Source organism: Monodon monoceros, unplaced genomic scaffold, assembly GCF_005190385.1.
Source record: "Monodon monoceros isolate NGI ecotype Baffin Bay Population unplaced genomic scaffold, NGI_Narwhal_1 Super_Scaffold_3, whole genome shotgun sequence".
Classification (NCBI taxonomy): Eukaryota; Metazoa; Chordata; class Mammalia; order Artiodactyla; family Monodontidae; genus Monodon; species Monodon monoceros.
The window spans coordinates 62653222-62668080 of NW_021703780.1; the positions used below are offsets into that span (position 1 = coordinate 62653222).

General features: G+C 39.7%; 1 protein-coding gene across 3 annotated transcripts in view; it reads right to left on the reverse strand.

Annotated features, from left to right (window-relative positions):
- SCAP (SREBF chaperone) overlaps positions 1-14859 on the reverse strand; it is an 88361-nt gene that overhangs the window by 38633 nt on the left and 34869 nt on the right. The window lies entirely within an intron of this gene.

The window sequence follows — 14859 nt, forward strand, 5'->3', positions numbered from 1 at the left end:
ACACACACACACACACACACACACACACACACACACACACACAAACACACACACACACACACACACAAAGTCTTGGTCGGCTCCTAGTGACTGTGGGTAGTGTCTAAGTAAGTCTAACCAAAGAAACAAAAAAACTGCCTCTCTAGCTCTGGTAATAAACTCTCAATCCTCTTCCATATTAGGCACTTCTAAAAGGCCACTCCCTAGAGAGGGCATTTTTCTCACACGTGGCACAGGAAAGTACTCCTGTGTAACAGACAGCATCTTCAGTTGCTCTTGGCCAAATGGACATTCTGGAAACCCCCCCCCCCCCCATTCTCTGTGCACAGGCCAGACCGAGAGAAATCCTTGGGAAACCTTTATCCAAGGTCTGATCCCTCAAAAAACACATTCTTACACAAACAGTGATTCACTGATAAATAAAGTGCAGTGGGGTCAACCCTCAACACAAAAACACCAAAAAGCCTAGGCCCCTGACATAAAACAAAATTCACTGTGACAGTGGTATTGGGTAGATGTCTCTGCTCCTGGTCCCCCAGATGTTCCTGGGAGGGTGAGGGCAAAGGGCCCCTCCTATTTCTGCCTGCCCAGCAGCTGTCTCCTCCTTGGAGTAACAGCAGTCCAGTGTGGCTCTGAGAACCACCTTTCTCCACAGGATTTGGCCTGGACATAACGGCCAGTTAAGGTGCCCCTCCCTGACCCCCGCCAGGCTGGTTAGGCCTCTCTCCCTGGCCTTTGACTTCTGAGCAGAAAGAATCAAAACTGGATTCGAGGGCTTCCCTGGTGGCGCAGTGGTTGAGAGTCCGTCTGCCAATGCAGGGGACGCGGGTTCGTGCCCCGGTCCGGGAAGGTCCCACGTGCCGCAGAGCGGCTGGGCCCGTGAGCCATGGCGGCTGGGCCTGCGCGTCCGGAGCCTGTGCTCTGCAACGGGAGAGGCCACAGCAGCGAGAGGCCCGCGTACCGCAAAACAAACAAACAAACAAAAAAAAAGCTGGATTCGGTGGTGTTTATTCTTCCCCAAGAGGTTCCTGCTCCCCAGATCACGGGCTGCTCTGGCTCCAGCCCTTTCTGAAGACGAGCTCATCAGCTCTTCTTTCCAGTCTGTGAGCCACCCCATATCCTTCCAATAAACACTCTTTTTGCTTGTGTAAGCCAATTAATTTCTGTTGCTTCCAAGTAGAGAAATTTAAACCAATAAAATCAGAATAGGGCTTCCCTGGTGGCGCAGTGGTTGGGAGTCTGCCTGCTGATGCCGGGGACGTGGGTTCGTGCCCCGGTCTGGGAAGATCCCGCATGCTGCGGAGCGGCTGGGCCCGTGAGCCATGGCGGCTGGGCCTGCGCGTCCGGAGCCTGTGCTCCGCAGCGGGAGAGGCCACAGCAGTGAAAGGCCTGCGTACCGCAAAAAAAAAAAAAAAAAATCAAAATAGAAAACTCTAGCAGAAGGGCCCAGGAATTTAGAATTCCTTTCCTTACTGAGCTCGCTGATGAAATTCAAGTTTAAATCCACTTCTCCTGTTCCATGTTGCTGTTTTCTTTTGTCTGTGCTACAGGGAACCTGCCCAGACATGTATCTTGGCTTGATTCAGCTCACGGATGAAAACCCAGGCCAAGGAGATGATTCCTCAGAAGTGTGAGACCAGAAGGGAGAAGCAAAAGGAGTCACACCACAGCCAATTCACAAGAAGGAATGGCTACCACTCCATCCACCTTCCTGGAAGCACAAGTCTCAGGCGCACATGCAGTTTTCCAGTCCAAGAACCCTCTAAGGAAATAGTACAAAGAACCCGCTGTGGGTCAATTCAGAAGGCAACAGATAGAGGAATTGGCAGGTGACAGCGGCTGACCCAAGGAGCAGAGGTGCTGACAACAGCTCAACCATTCACAAGACTCACCTGGAACATAACAGCTCAAAAAGGTCTCAAGCAGTAGACCTGCAGCAGGGCACCAGCAACAGTGCTCACCACCCAGCATAAACAAGGACTCCAGGGAAGCAACGTTTCTGCTCCTGTGTCCCCAACCCTCCATTCTACTTCAAGGGGGGAAACAAACACTAATGAGATATATGCCTGTGGAAAGACGCTGTCAAGAGGATCCCTGAAGACTGATGGCCATGAACAAGTTGTAGCTTTTCCAACCTCAGTCCTCTGCCAAGCCCCACATCTCTTCCCTTAAGTATCCCAAAACCAAGCCCTCCAGGAAATTGTGATCCTACTAATCTTAATCTCCTTCTCAGGCATCTTCCGCACACAAATCGGTAACACAAGAAGCAGGGGGCAGGGGCGTGGGTGGGTTCTCTTATACATGGAACTACTAATATGAGAAAAAAAACCATCTCACTTCAATTCTGCAGCAAATACAAATCTTTCTGACATGACCTTAGTCGTTTTCAGTTTCCATTAATCCTTATTAGTTATACTAATTGCTAATTTTCACAGCACCAGGAAAACAAAATTAAAAAAAAAAAAGAAATCCAAATTCTAGTTCATTACACAGCCCACCTACCTGAACCAAGCAAGAGGGGAATTATTCATCTTTACTTCACTGTATTCATTTTAACGCAAAGCTTTTCCAAAGCAAAATTTATCCTAAGAAACTGCCAAAATATTTTCCAGAGTGCCCATACCATTCTACATTTTCACCAGCAGCATGAGACTTCGTTTCTTAGCATCCTCACCAGCATTTGGTATTGTCACTACTCTTTATTTTACCTGTACTAATAAGAGTGTATTAGTATCTTATTGGATCTTAATTTGCATTTCCCTAATGGCTAGTGACACTGAACCTGTGCATGTGTGCATGTGTCTGTGTGTGTATTCCTTAAGACATTATATATATGAGATCATGTAATTTGCAAATAGAGATAGTTTAACTTCTTTTCCAATCTGTATGCCTTTCGTTTTTCTTGTAAAATTGTTGTGGCTAGAACTTCTGGTACAATGTTGAATTGCAGTGGTGAGAATGCATTTTATTCCTGATCTTAGGAAAGGAGCATTCAGTCTTTCACCTTAAGTATGGTATTACATGGGAGTTTTTCATATAAGCCCTTTATCAAGTTGAGGGAGTCCCCATCTATTCATAGTTTGCTGAGTGTTTTTTTTTTTTTTTTAATCATGAAAGTGTATTACGCTTTGTGTCTTTTGAGATGATCATGTGGGTTTTTTTGTTTTGTTTTGTTTTGTTTTGGTACGCGGGCCTCTCACTGTCGGGGCCTCTCCCGTTGCAGAGCACAGGCTCCAGACGCGCAGGCTCAGCGGCCATGGCTCACAGGCCCAGCCACTCTGCGGCATGTGGGATCTTCCCGGAGCGGGGCACGAACCCGTGTCCCCTGCATCGGCAGGCGGACTCTCAACCACTGCGCCACCAGGGAAGCCTGATCATGTGGATTTTAATTTATCCTACTAATAAGGTATATTACACTGATTGATTTTTTTCTCATATTGAACCAACTTTGCATTCCTGGGTATAATCCCTTTAAATGTTGCTAGACTCCGTTTAATAATATTGAGAACTTCTGCATCTATATTCATAAGGGATATTGGTGTGTACCTTTTTTATGTCTTTGTCTGGCTTTGGTATTAGGGTAATGCTGGCCTTGTAGAATAACTTGGAAAGTGCTCCTTTGTACTTTTATAGAACAGTTCATGATAAATCTTTAAACACCTGGTAGAATTTACTAGTGAAGCCATCTGATCTTGGGATTTTTTTTGTTTAATTAATTAATTTTATTTATTTATTTCTGGCTGCATTGGGTCTTCGTTGCTACGCGCCGGCTTTCTCTAGTTGCAGAGAGCGGGGAGCTACTCTTCGTTGTGGTGTGCATACTTTTCACTGTGGTGGCTTCTCTTGTTACGGAGCACGGGCTCTAGACGTGCGGGCTTCAGCAGCTGTGGCAGGCGAGCTCTGTAGTTGTGGCTTGCAGGCTCTAGAGCACAGGCTCAGTAGTTGTGGCACACGGGCTTAGTTGCTCCGCAGCATGTGGGATCTTCCCAGAACAGGGCTCAAACCCATGTCCCCTGCATTGGCAGGTGGATTCTTAACCACTGCGCCAGCAGGGAAGTCCTTGGGTTTTTTTCTGTGTGGGAAGTTTATAAACTATTAACCTCTTTACTTGTTACATTTATTCAGATTTTCTATTTCTTCTTGAGTAAATTTTGTTAGTTTGTGTGTTTCTAGGAATTTGCCCGTTTTCACCTAGGCTATCTAATTTATTGGCATAATATTTGCTGTTCAAAGTATTATAAATCATTTTTATTTCTGAAAGCTTGGTGTTAACGTCCCCACTTTCATTAATGATTCTAGCTGTTTGCGTCTCTTTTTTCTCAGTTGTTGATCTTTTAAAAGAGCAAACTCTTGCTTTTATTTACTCTATTATTTTAGTCTCTATTCATTTGTTCCCACTCTAGCCTTTACTATTTTCTTCCTTCTGTTTGCTTTGAGTTTATTTTGCTCTTCTTTTTCGTCTTGCTCTAGTTTCTTAAAGTTACTGATTTGAGCTCTTCCTTATTTTTTTAATTAATTTTATTTTTTTTATACAGCAGGTTATTAGTTACCTGTTTTATACATATTAGTGTATATACGTCAATCCCAATCTCCCAATTCATCCCACCACCACGACCACCACCCCCTGCTTTCCCCCTTGGTGTCCCTATGTTTGTTCTCTACATCTGTGTCTCTATTTCTGCCTTGCAAAACAGTTCATCTGTTTCTTTCTAGATTCCACATATATGCGTTAATATGCGATATTTGTTTTTCTCTTTCTTACTTCCACGTCTATACAAATGACCCAATTTCGTTCCTTTTTATGGCTGGGTAATATTCCATTGTATATACGTACCACATCTTCTTTATCCATTCGTCTGTCAATAGGCATTTAGGTTGCTTCCACGTCCTGGCTATTGTAAATCATGCTGCAATGAACACTGGAGTGCATGTGTCTTTTTGAATTATGGTTTTCTCTGCACATATACTCAGTAGTGGGATTGCTGGGTCATATGGTAATTCTATTTTTAGTCTTTTAAGGAACCTCCATACTGTTCTCCATAGTGGCTGTATCAATTTACATTCCCACCAACAGTGCAAAAGGGTTCCCTTTTCTCCAGACCCTCTCCAGCATTTGTTGTTTGTAGATTTTCTGATGATGCCCATTCTAACTGGTGTGAGGTGATATCTCATCATAGTTTTGATTTGCATTTCTCTAATAATTAGTGATGTTGAGCAGCTTTTCATGTGCTTCTTCGCCATCTGTATGTCTTCTTTGGAGGAATGCCTACTTAGGTCTTCTGCCCATTTTTCGATTGGGTTGTTTGTTTTTTTAATACTGAGCTGCATGAGCTGTTTATATATTCTGGAGATTAATCCTTTGTCCGTTGACTCATTTGCAAATATTCTCTCCCATTCTGAGGGCTGTCTTTTCGTCTTGTTTGTAGTTTCCTTTGCTGTGCAAAAGCTTTTAAGTTTCATTAGTTCCCATTTGTTTATTTTTGTTTTTATTTCCATTACTGTAGGAGATGGATCAAAAAAGATCTTGTTGTGGTTTATGTCAGAGTGTTCTTCCTATGCTCTCCTCTAAGGGTTTTATAGTGTCTGGTTTTTCATTTAGGTCTTTAATCCATTTTGAGTTTATTTTTGTGCATGGTGTTAGGGAGTGTTCTAATTTCATTCTTTTAAATGCAGCTGTCCAGTTTTCCCAGCACCACTTATTGAAGAGACTGTCTTTTCTCCATTGTATATCCTTAACTCCTTTGTCATGGATTAGTTGACCACCGGTGCATGAGTTTATCTCTGGGTTTTCTATCCTGTTCCATTGATCTATATTTCTGTTTTTTTGCCAGTACCATATTGTGTTGATTACTGTAGTTTTGTAGTATAGTCTGAAGTCAGGGAGTCTCATTTCTCCAGCTCTGTTTTTTTCCCTCAAGATTGCTTTGGCTGTTCTGGATCTTTTATGGCTACATACAAATCTTAAGATTTTTTGTTCTAGTTCTGTAAAAAATGCCATTGGTAATTTGATGGGGATTGCATTGAATCTGTAGATTGCTTTGAGTAGTACAGTCATTTTCACAATATTGATTCTTCCAATCTAAGAACATGGTATATCTCTCCATCTGTATCTGTCATCTTTGATTTCTTTCATCAGTGACTTATAGTTTCCTGAATACAGGTCTTTTACCTCCTTAGGTAGATTTATTCCTAGGTTTTATTCTTTTTGTTGCAATGGTGAATGAGATTGTTTCCTTAATTTCTCTTTCTGATCTTTCGTTGTTATAGGAACGCAAGAGATTTTTGTGCATTAATTTTGTATCCTGCACCTTTACCAAATTCATTGATTAGCTCTAGAGTTTTCTAGTAGCATCTTTAGGATTATCTATGTATAGTATCATGTGATCTGCAAAGAGTGACAGTTTTACTTTTTCTTTTCCAATTTGGATTCCTTTTATTTCTTTTTCTTCTCTGATTACTGTGGCTAAGACTTCTAAAACTATGTTGAATAAGAGTGGCAAGTGCGGACATCCTTGTCTTGTTCCTGATCTTAGAGGAAATGCTTTCAGTTTTTCACCACTGACAATGATGTCTGCTGTGGGTTTGTCATATATGGCCTTTATTATCTTGACGTAGGTTCCCTCTATGCCCACTTTCTGGAGAGTTTTTATCATAAATGGGTGTTGAATTTTGTCAAAAGCCTTCTCTGCATCTATTGAGATGATCATATGGTTTTTATTTTTCAGTTTTTTAATATGGTGTACCACATTAATTTGTGTATACTGAAGAATCCCTGCACCCCTGGGATAAATCCCACTTGATCATGGTGTATGATCCTTTTAATGTGTTGCTGGATTCTGTTTGCTAGTATTTGGTTGAGGATTTTTGCATCTATATTCATCAGTGATATTGGTCTGTAATTTTCTTTTTTTGTAGTATCTTTGTTTGGTTTTGATATCAGGGTGATGGTGGCCTCGTAGAATGAGTTTGGGAGTGTTCCTTCCTCTGCAATTTTCTGGAAGAGTTTGAGAAGGATGGGTGTTAGCTCTTCTCTAAACATTTGATAGAATTCACCTGTGAAGCCATCTGGTCCTGGACTTTTGTTTGTTGGAAGACTTTTAATCACAGTTTCAATTTCATTACTTGTGATTGGTCTATTCATATTTTCTATTTCTTCCTGGTTCAGTCTTGGAAGGCTATATCTTTCTAAGAATTTGTCCATTTCTTCCAGGTTGTCCATTTTATTGGCATAGAGTTGCTTGTAGTAGTCTCTTAGGATGCTTTGTATTTCTGAGGTGTCCACTGTAACTTCTCTTTTTTCACTTCCAATTTTATTGATTTGAGTCCTCTCTCTCATTTTCTTGATGAGTCTGGCTAAAGGTTTATCAACTTTATCTTCTCAAACAACCAGCTTTTAGTTTTATTGATATTTGCTATTGTTTTCTTTTCTTTGTTTCTACTTCATTTATTTCTGCTCTGATCTTTATGATTTCTTTCCTTCTACTAACTTTGGGTTTTGTTTGTTCTTCTTTCTCAAGTTCCTTTAAGTGTAAGGTTAGATTGTTTATTTGAGATTTTTTTGTTTCTTGAAGTAGGATTGTATTGCTATAAACTTCCTGTTAGAACTGCTTTTGCTGCATCCCATAGGTTTTGGATCGTCGTGTTTTCATTGTCATTTGTCTCTAGGTATTTTTTTATTTCTTCAGTGATCTCTTGGTTATTTAGTAATGTATTGTTTAACCTCTATGTGTCTGTGTTTTTTACATTTTTTCCCTGTAATTGATTTCTAATCTCATAGCATTGTGTTTGGAAAAGACGCTTAATATGATTCCAATTTTCTTAAATTTACCAAGGCTTGATTTGTGACCCAAGATGTGATCTATCCTGGAGAATGTTCCGTGTGCACTTGAGAAGGAAGTGTAATCAGCTGTTTTTGGATGAAATGTCCTATAAATATCAATTAAACCTATCTGGTCCACTGTGTCATTTAAAGCTGGCGTTTCCTTATTAATTTTCTGTCTGGATGATCTGTCCATTGGTGTAAGTGAGGTGTTAAAGTCCCCACTATTATTGTGTTACTGTCGATTTCCTCTTGTATAGCTCTTAGCATTTGCCTTATGTATTGAGGTGCTCCTATGTTGGGTGCATATATATTTATAATTGTCGTATCTTCTTCTTGGATTGATCCCTTGATCACTATGTAGTGTCCTTTCTTCTCTCTTGTAACAGTCTTTATTTTAAAGTCTATTTTGGGCTTCCCTGGTGGCACAGTGGTTAAGAATCTGCCTCCCAATGCAGGGGACACAGGTTCAAGCCCTGGTCCGGGAAGATCCCACATGCCGTGGAGCAACTAAGCCTGTGCACCACAACTACGAGACTGTGTTCTAGAGTTGTGAACCACAACTACTGAAGCCCATGCACTTAGAGCCAGTGCTCTGAAACAAGAGAAGCCACTGCAATGAGAAGCCCTTGCATCGCAACGAAGAGTAGCGCCCGCTCACCGTAACTAGAGAAAGCTGGCGCACAGCAATGAAGAGCCAAAATAGCCAAAACTAAAATAAATAAATTTATTTAAAAAATAAAGTATTTTATCTGATATGAGTATCGCTACTCCAGCTTTCTTTTGATTTCCATTTGCATAGAATATCTTTTACCATCCCCTCAGTTTCAGTCTGTATGTGTTCCTAGGTCTGAAGTGGGTCTCTTGTGCACAGCATATATATGGGTCTTGTTTTTGTATCCGTTCAGCAAGCCTGTGTCTTTTGGTTGGAGCATTTAATCCATTCACATTTAAGGTAATTATCGATATGTGAAGTTCTTATGAGTTTTCTTAATTGTTTTGGGTTTGTTTTTGTAGGTCCTTTTCTTCTCTTGTGTTTCCCACTTACAGAAGTTCCTTTAGCATTTGTTGTAGAGCTGGTTTGGTGGTGCTGATTCTCTTAGCTTTTGCTTGTCTGTAAAGCTTTTGATTTCTTCGCTGAATCTGAATGAGATCCTTGCCACATAGAGTAATCTTCATTGTAGGTGCTTCTCTTTCATCTCTTTAAATATGTCAATGCCACTCCCTTTTGGCTTGTAGAGTTCTGCTGAGAAATCCGCTGTTAACCTTATGGGAGTTCCCTTGTATGTTATTTGTCATTTTCCCCTTGGTGCTTTTAATAATTTTTCTTTGCCTTTAATTTTTGTCATTTTGATTACTATGTGTCTCGGCGTCTCAGCGTGTTTCTCCTTGGGTTTATCCTGCCTGGAACTCTCTGTGCTTCCTGGACCTGGATGGCTATTTCCTTTCCTGTGTTAAGGAAGTTTTCGACTATAATCCCTTCAAATGTTTTCTTGGGTCCTTTCTCTCCCTTCTCCTTCTGGGACCTCTATAACATGAGTGTTGGTGCATTTAATGTTGTCCCAGAGGTCTCTTAGGCTGTCTTCATTTCTTTTCATTCTTTTTTATTCTGTTCCATAGCAGTGAATTCCACCATTCTGTCTTCCAGGTCACTTACCCGTTCTTCTGCCTCAGTTATCCTGTTATTTATTCCTTCTAGTGCATTTTTCATTTTAGTTATTGTATTGTTCATCTCTGTTTGTTTTTTAATTCTTCTAGGTCTTTGTTAAACATTTCTTGCATCTTCTCCATCTTTGTCTCCATTCTTTTTTGGAGGTCCTGGATCATTTTCACTATCATTATTCTGAATTCTTTTTCTGGAAGATTGCCTATCTCCACTTCATTTAGTTCTTTTTCTGGGGTTTTATCTTTTTCCTTCATCTGTACATAGTCCTCTGCCTTTTCATTTTGTCTATTGTTCTGTAAATGTAGTTTTCGTACCGCAGGCTGCAGGACTGTAGTTCTTCTAGCTTCTGCTGTCTCCACTCTCTCTTTCTTCTTTCTTAATACAGGCATTTACAGCTGTAAATTTCCCTCCGAACACTACTTTAGCTGCATCCCATAGTTTCTGTATTTGTGATTTCTGTTTTCATTCACCTCAAAGCATTTTCTAACTTCTCTTGTACTTTCTTCTTTGATCCCCTTGGTATTTAGGAGTTATTGAGATTTCCTTATATATTCTGGATGTAAGTCTCTACCAGATATGTTGTTCACAAATATTTTCTTCAAGTCTATAACCTCTTTTTAAAATTCTTTTCACAGACTCTGTGATAGAGCCGAAGCTTTTAATTTTGATGAAGTCTAATTTATCTTTTTTTTTTTCTTTAGGTGGAATGGATCATGCTTTAGGTGTCATGTAAAAGAATTCTAAATTTTTTCTCTGAGATTTTCTCCTAAAATTTTTTATAGTTTTACATTTAAACCTATGATACATTTGAGTAACTTCTTCTGTAAAATGTGAGATTAGATCCAGGATTTTTGCGTTTTGTTTTTCCCTATGGATAACCAATTGTTCTAGCACCAATTGTTGAGAAAACTACCTTTCCTCCAATGAATTGCTTTGGCACCTGTCTTAGTCCTTTGTGCTGCTATAATAAAAATAGCATACACTGGGTGGCTTAAACAACAAATATTTACTTCTCACTGTTCTAAAGGCTAGGAAGTCCAAGATCAAGGCACTGGCAGATTCAGTTTCTGGTGAGGGCCCACTTCCTGGTTCATAATTGGCCATCTTCTCACTGTGTCCTCACATGGCAGAAAAGGAAGTGAGAGTTCTCTGGGGTTTCTTTTATAAGGGCAGTAATCCCATTAACGAGGACTCCACCCTCATGATTTAATTACCTCCCAAAGGCCCCAACTCCCTAATACAATCACACCAAGGGTTAAGATTTCAACATACAAACTTGGGGCGGGGGGGACACAAACATTCAGTCAAAGAGCAGGTGTCTGGGGACTTCCCTGGTGGCACAGTGGATAAGACTCCATGCTCCCAATGTAGAGGGCCTGCGTTCTAGCCCTGGTCAGGGAACTAGATCCCACATGCATGCCGCAACTAAGAGTTTGCATGTCACAACTAAGGAGCCCACGTGCTGCAACTAAATAAAAAAACCAGTTGGCTGTACTTTATGAGTCTATTTCTGGGTTTTCTATAATGTTCCAGTGATCTACGTGTCTAGCCCTCCACCAATACTACACAGTCTTGATTACAATAGCTATAAAGTCTTGAAATGTGTAAAATGATTCCTTCCATTTTATTCTTCTTCAAAATTGTTTTACCCATTCTAGTTTATTTGCTTTCCATATACATTTTAGAGTAATCTAGTCTATGTCTACAAAAATCTTGCTAGAATTTTGATAGGAATTACAGTAAACATACGTATCAATTTGAGAATTGACATCACTACTATGTTTAGTGTTCCAATCTATGAACATGATATCTTTCTCCATTTATTTAGATCTTTGATTTCTTTAACCATTTTTCTTTTTTTTTTTTTGGCCAAGCCATGGCTTGTGGGAATCTCAGTTTCCTGACCAGGTATCGAACCCACACCCCCTGCAATGGAAGCATGGAGTCCTAACCACTGGACCGCCAGGGAATTCCCTCTTTAATCATTATTGTATAGTTTTCAGCATATAAGCACTGTACATGTTTTGTTAGATTTACACCTAATAGTTTTTTGAGTGGTTGTGTTTTCAATTTCAGTTTCCCCATGTTAATTGCTAGTACAAAGAAATATAACTGGTTTTAATATGTTGATCTTGTATCCTACAATTGTGCTGAACTCGCTAATTAGTTCCACAGTCTTTTTTGTACATTCCTTGGGATTTTCTAAGCAGACTATCATGTCAACTGCAAACAGAAACATATTTCTTTCTTTCTTTCTATAATTTCTACAAACACTTTTTCTGCACCACTCCATCTCCACTCCTTTTGGGACTTCAATAACATGAAACACAAACTTTCTGTTATTGTCCCATGGGTCCCTGAAGCTCTCCTCATCTTTCTTCAGTTTATTTTAAATCCCTGTTGTTCAGACTAGATAGTTTTTATTCTTCTACCTTCAAGTTAACTGACTTAATATATCCCTATTCTGTCACTGACATCACTCAACGAATTTTAAATTTAGTTTTAAAACTTCCAATTTTATTTTTTTATGTTTTATAAAAATATACATTTATTTGGTTGCACCAGGTCTTAGTTGCGGCAGGAAGGCTCCTTAGTTGTGGCTCACGGGCTCAGTTGAAGCTCCAAGCCTCCTTAGTTGCAGCTCTCCACCTCCTTAGCTGTGGCATGTGGGCTCCTTAGTTGCAGCACATAGGCTCCTTAGTTGCAGCAGGCGGGCTCCTTAGCTGCAGCAGGCGAGCTCCTTAGTTGTGGCAGTCAAACTCTTAGTTGTGGCACACATATGAGATCTAGTTCCCTGACCAGGGATCAAACTTGGGCCCCTTGCTTTGGGAGCGCAAAGTCTTATCCACTGCACCACCAGGGAAGTCCCCAAACTTCCAATTTTAAATTTAAATGTATAACTTTCCATTTGCTTCAAGGAGGTTTACCCTCAATTATTAGAGCAAGGTTTTAATTAATAATTACACTTTAAACTCTTTGATGATTCCAACACCTATGTCGTGTCATGGTTGCCATCTGCTGACTATATTTTCTTCTTAAGAGATGGTGAGATTTTCCTGATTCTTTATATGTGGAGTAATTTTGAATGTTTGGATACTACGCTGTGTTACTCTGAACCTTGTTTAAATCCAACGGAAAATGTTGGATTTTTGTTTTAGCAGCAATCTACCTGCTTAAGTCCAATCCACAAATTCCTATCCAATTTCCCTGGGCTGTGGTTCCAATGTCAGTTTGGTTTTCAAAGCCCTTGCAGTACCATTTTGATTTGTCTCATGCATATTGTGCAACAGCCAACATAGGACTTGGGCAGTAGTGTAGCCTTTGGCATGCTGTTTAGAGTCAGATGCATATATGCTATTTTGGAAAAGAACCCAGGAGTTCATACACAATATTATGGGTTCACTTTGTTGAGTTCCTTCCTCTCTACAATCCTCCCGAGACATTCCAGCTCCTAGAGGACCTTTTCTGGGTCTTCTTGCTAGAAGGGAAGGGCTTTTGTTTTCCTGCTCTGCTGAGCACCTCCCACAACTGTGACTGCTTCCCGGGTAAAGTGGTGAGAATTGAGAGGACAAAATCAGCAAATATCTCCATGGTCTTAGGACCATAATCCCTATAAATAAAAGGATTCTGCTCCCACCTGGCTGCCAATGTCATTGCTGCCTTCACCACCACAGAATTTCATGGGAGACAAGAGCAGGACAAAATGGAAAAAAAAAAAAAAAGCAAACAAAACACAAAAGATTCTCTTCCTCCATCCCTTGCTTCCAACCTCTTTATAAGAATCCCCTTTCTCACTCCTGAGACTATAAAGACAGAGCTTCTCTCAGACTTCTTTCTGTCTGCACCTAGTGTCCAGTTCCAGGTTTTGGGTTACCTTTGAGTCCAGGCTGTAAGGTATTCTATGGAGAGAAAAAACTAAAACAATTTCATTTCCCATTCTATCTGCTACCATTTATCTTTCATGGTACTCAGACAGCTGGTCCATGTACTCTGCCCTAGGATTTTAATTGTATTTAGTCAGAGAGAAAGGGTAGAGTGTGCTTACTACATGCTGACCAGAATCAGAACCCTTATATTTTTAATGTAAAAACCTTAATAAATTTCTGGATTATTTGCCATTAAAGAAACGTCCCATACTATGTTTCTTAGCATCTTTCTGTCAATCATATCATCAATCCACTGTGCTCTGTGAAAGTACAGAGCATGTACTTTCACAAAACGAAAAAATATTAAATAAAGATTATAGGCAAAAAATGCACAAAAGAATGGAAGAAAATGTTAATAGTGGTTGTTGGTCTTCATGTGATATGTTTACATGCAGAGACAGTTTAAGTGAAGAGTACTGAGTTTTTAACTTTAAATAAACTTTTAAAGCTTTGCATTAAATATTACAGAAAAGTATACAAATTAACAGCAAGCAGCTCCATGAAAGTAAACATAGCCATTTAATCTAAATACCACTCAATCAAAAAATAAAAGTATCACCCCAAAGTTCCTCTTTATGAGCTGCAACAGTCATTACTTTTCATTTATAAAAGTGGTATACATGCATTTCTATCAAAGAGTACCGGAATGTATTTCTGATTTTAGTTATTTTAATGCTTATGTCTTCATACATTGTTCAAGGTTTTTCATATTCACTTTTTCAACTCTTATAAAAATTTCCACAAAGGATAGAGGTCTTAGGAGAAATGAACCCAGTGGACACCTTGCTCTCAGACTTCTGGCCTCCACAATTGTGAGAAAATAAATGTTGTTGTTTAAGTCAACCCAAAAAATAAAATAAAATCTTCCATGTGTTTTCTACAGGTTAATTCTAAAACTTGATAACCATTTAAAAAGCAATTGGAATATCTGCTAATGCAATTTTCATTTACTGAGAAAGCCTCAGAATCCCTAGCAGGGCCGACAAAAGGTGTATCTCTCCTGAAGCCAGTCAGTAAAGACTGGAAGAGATGATTGCTTCAGATGCAAAGACAGCAACACAAGACTTCAAGGAATGTGAAAACTCAATGAAACATAGCACCACCAAAGGAACACAGTAATTTTCCAGTTACTGACCCCCAAAAATGGAGATCTGCAATCTGCCCAATAAAAAATTCAAAACAGTTGTTTTAAAGAAGGCCTCAGTGAGCTGCAAGAAAACACACAAAGGCAATTCAGTGAAGTCAGAAAAACAATACATGAAGAAAACAAAAAATTTAACAGACACAGAAATCATTAAAAAGAACCAAACAGAAATCCTAGAGCTGAAAAAAATAAAATGGATGAAATGAAAATGCACTAGAAAGTATTAACAGCAGACTTGATCACGCAGAAGAATAAAATCCATGATGTCAACGACAGGTCATTTGAAATTATCCAGTTCAAGGTG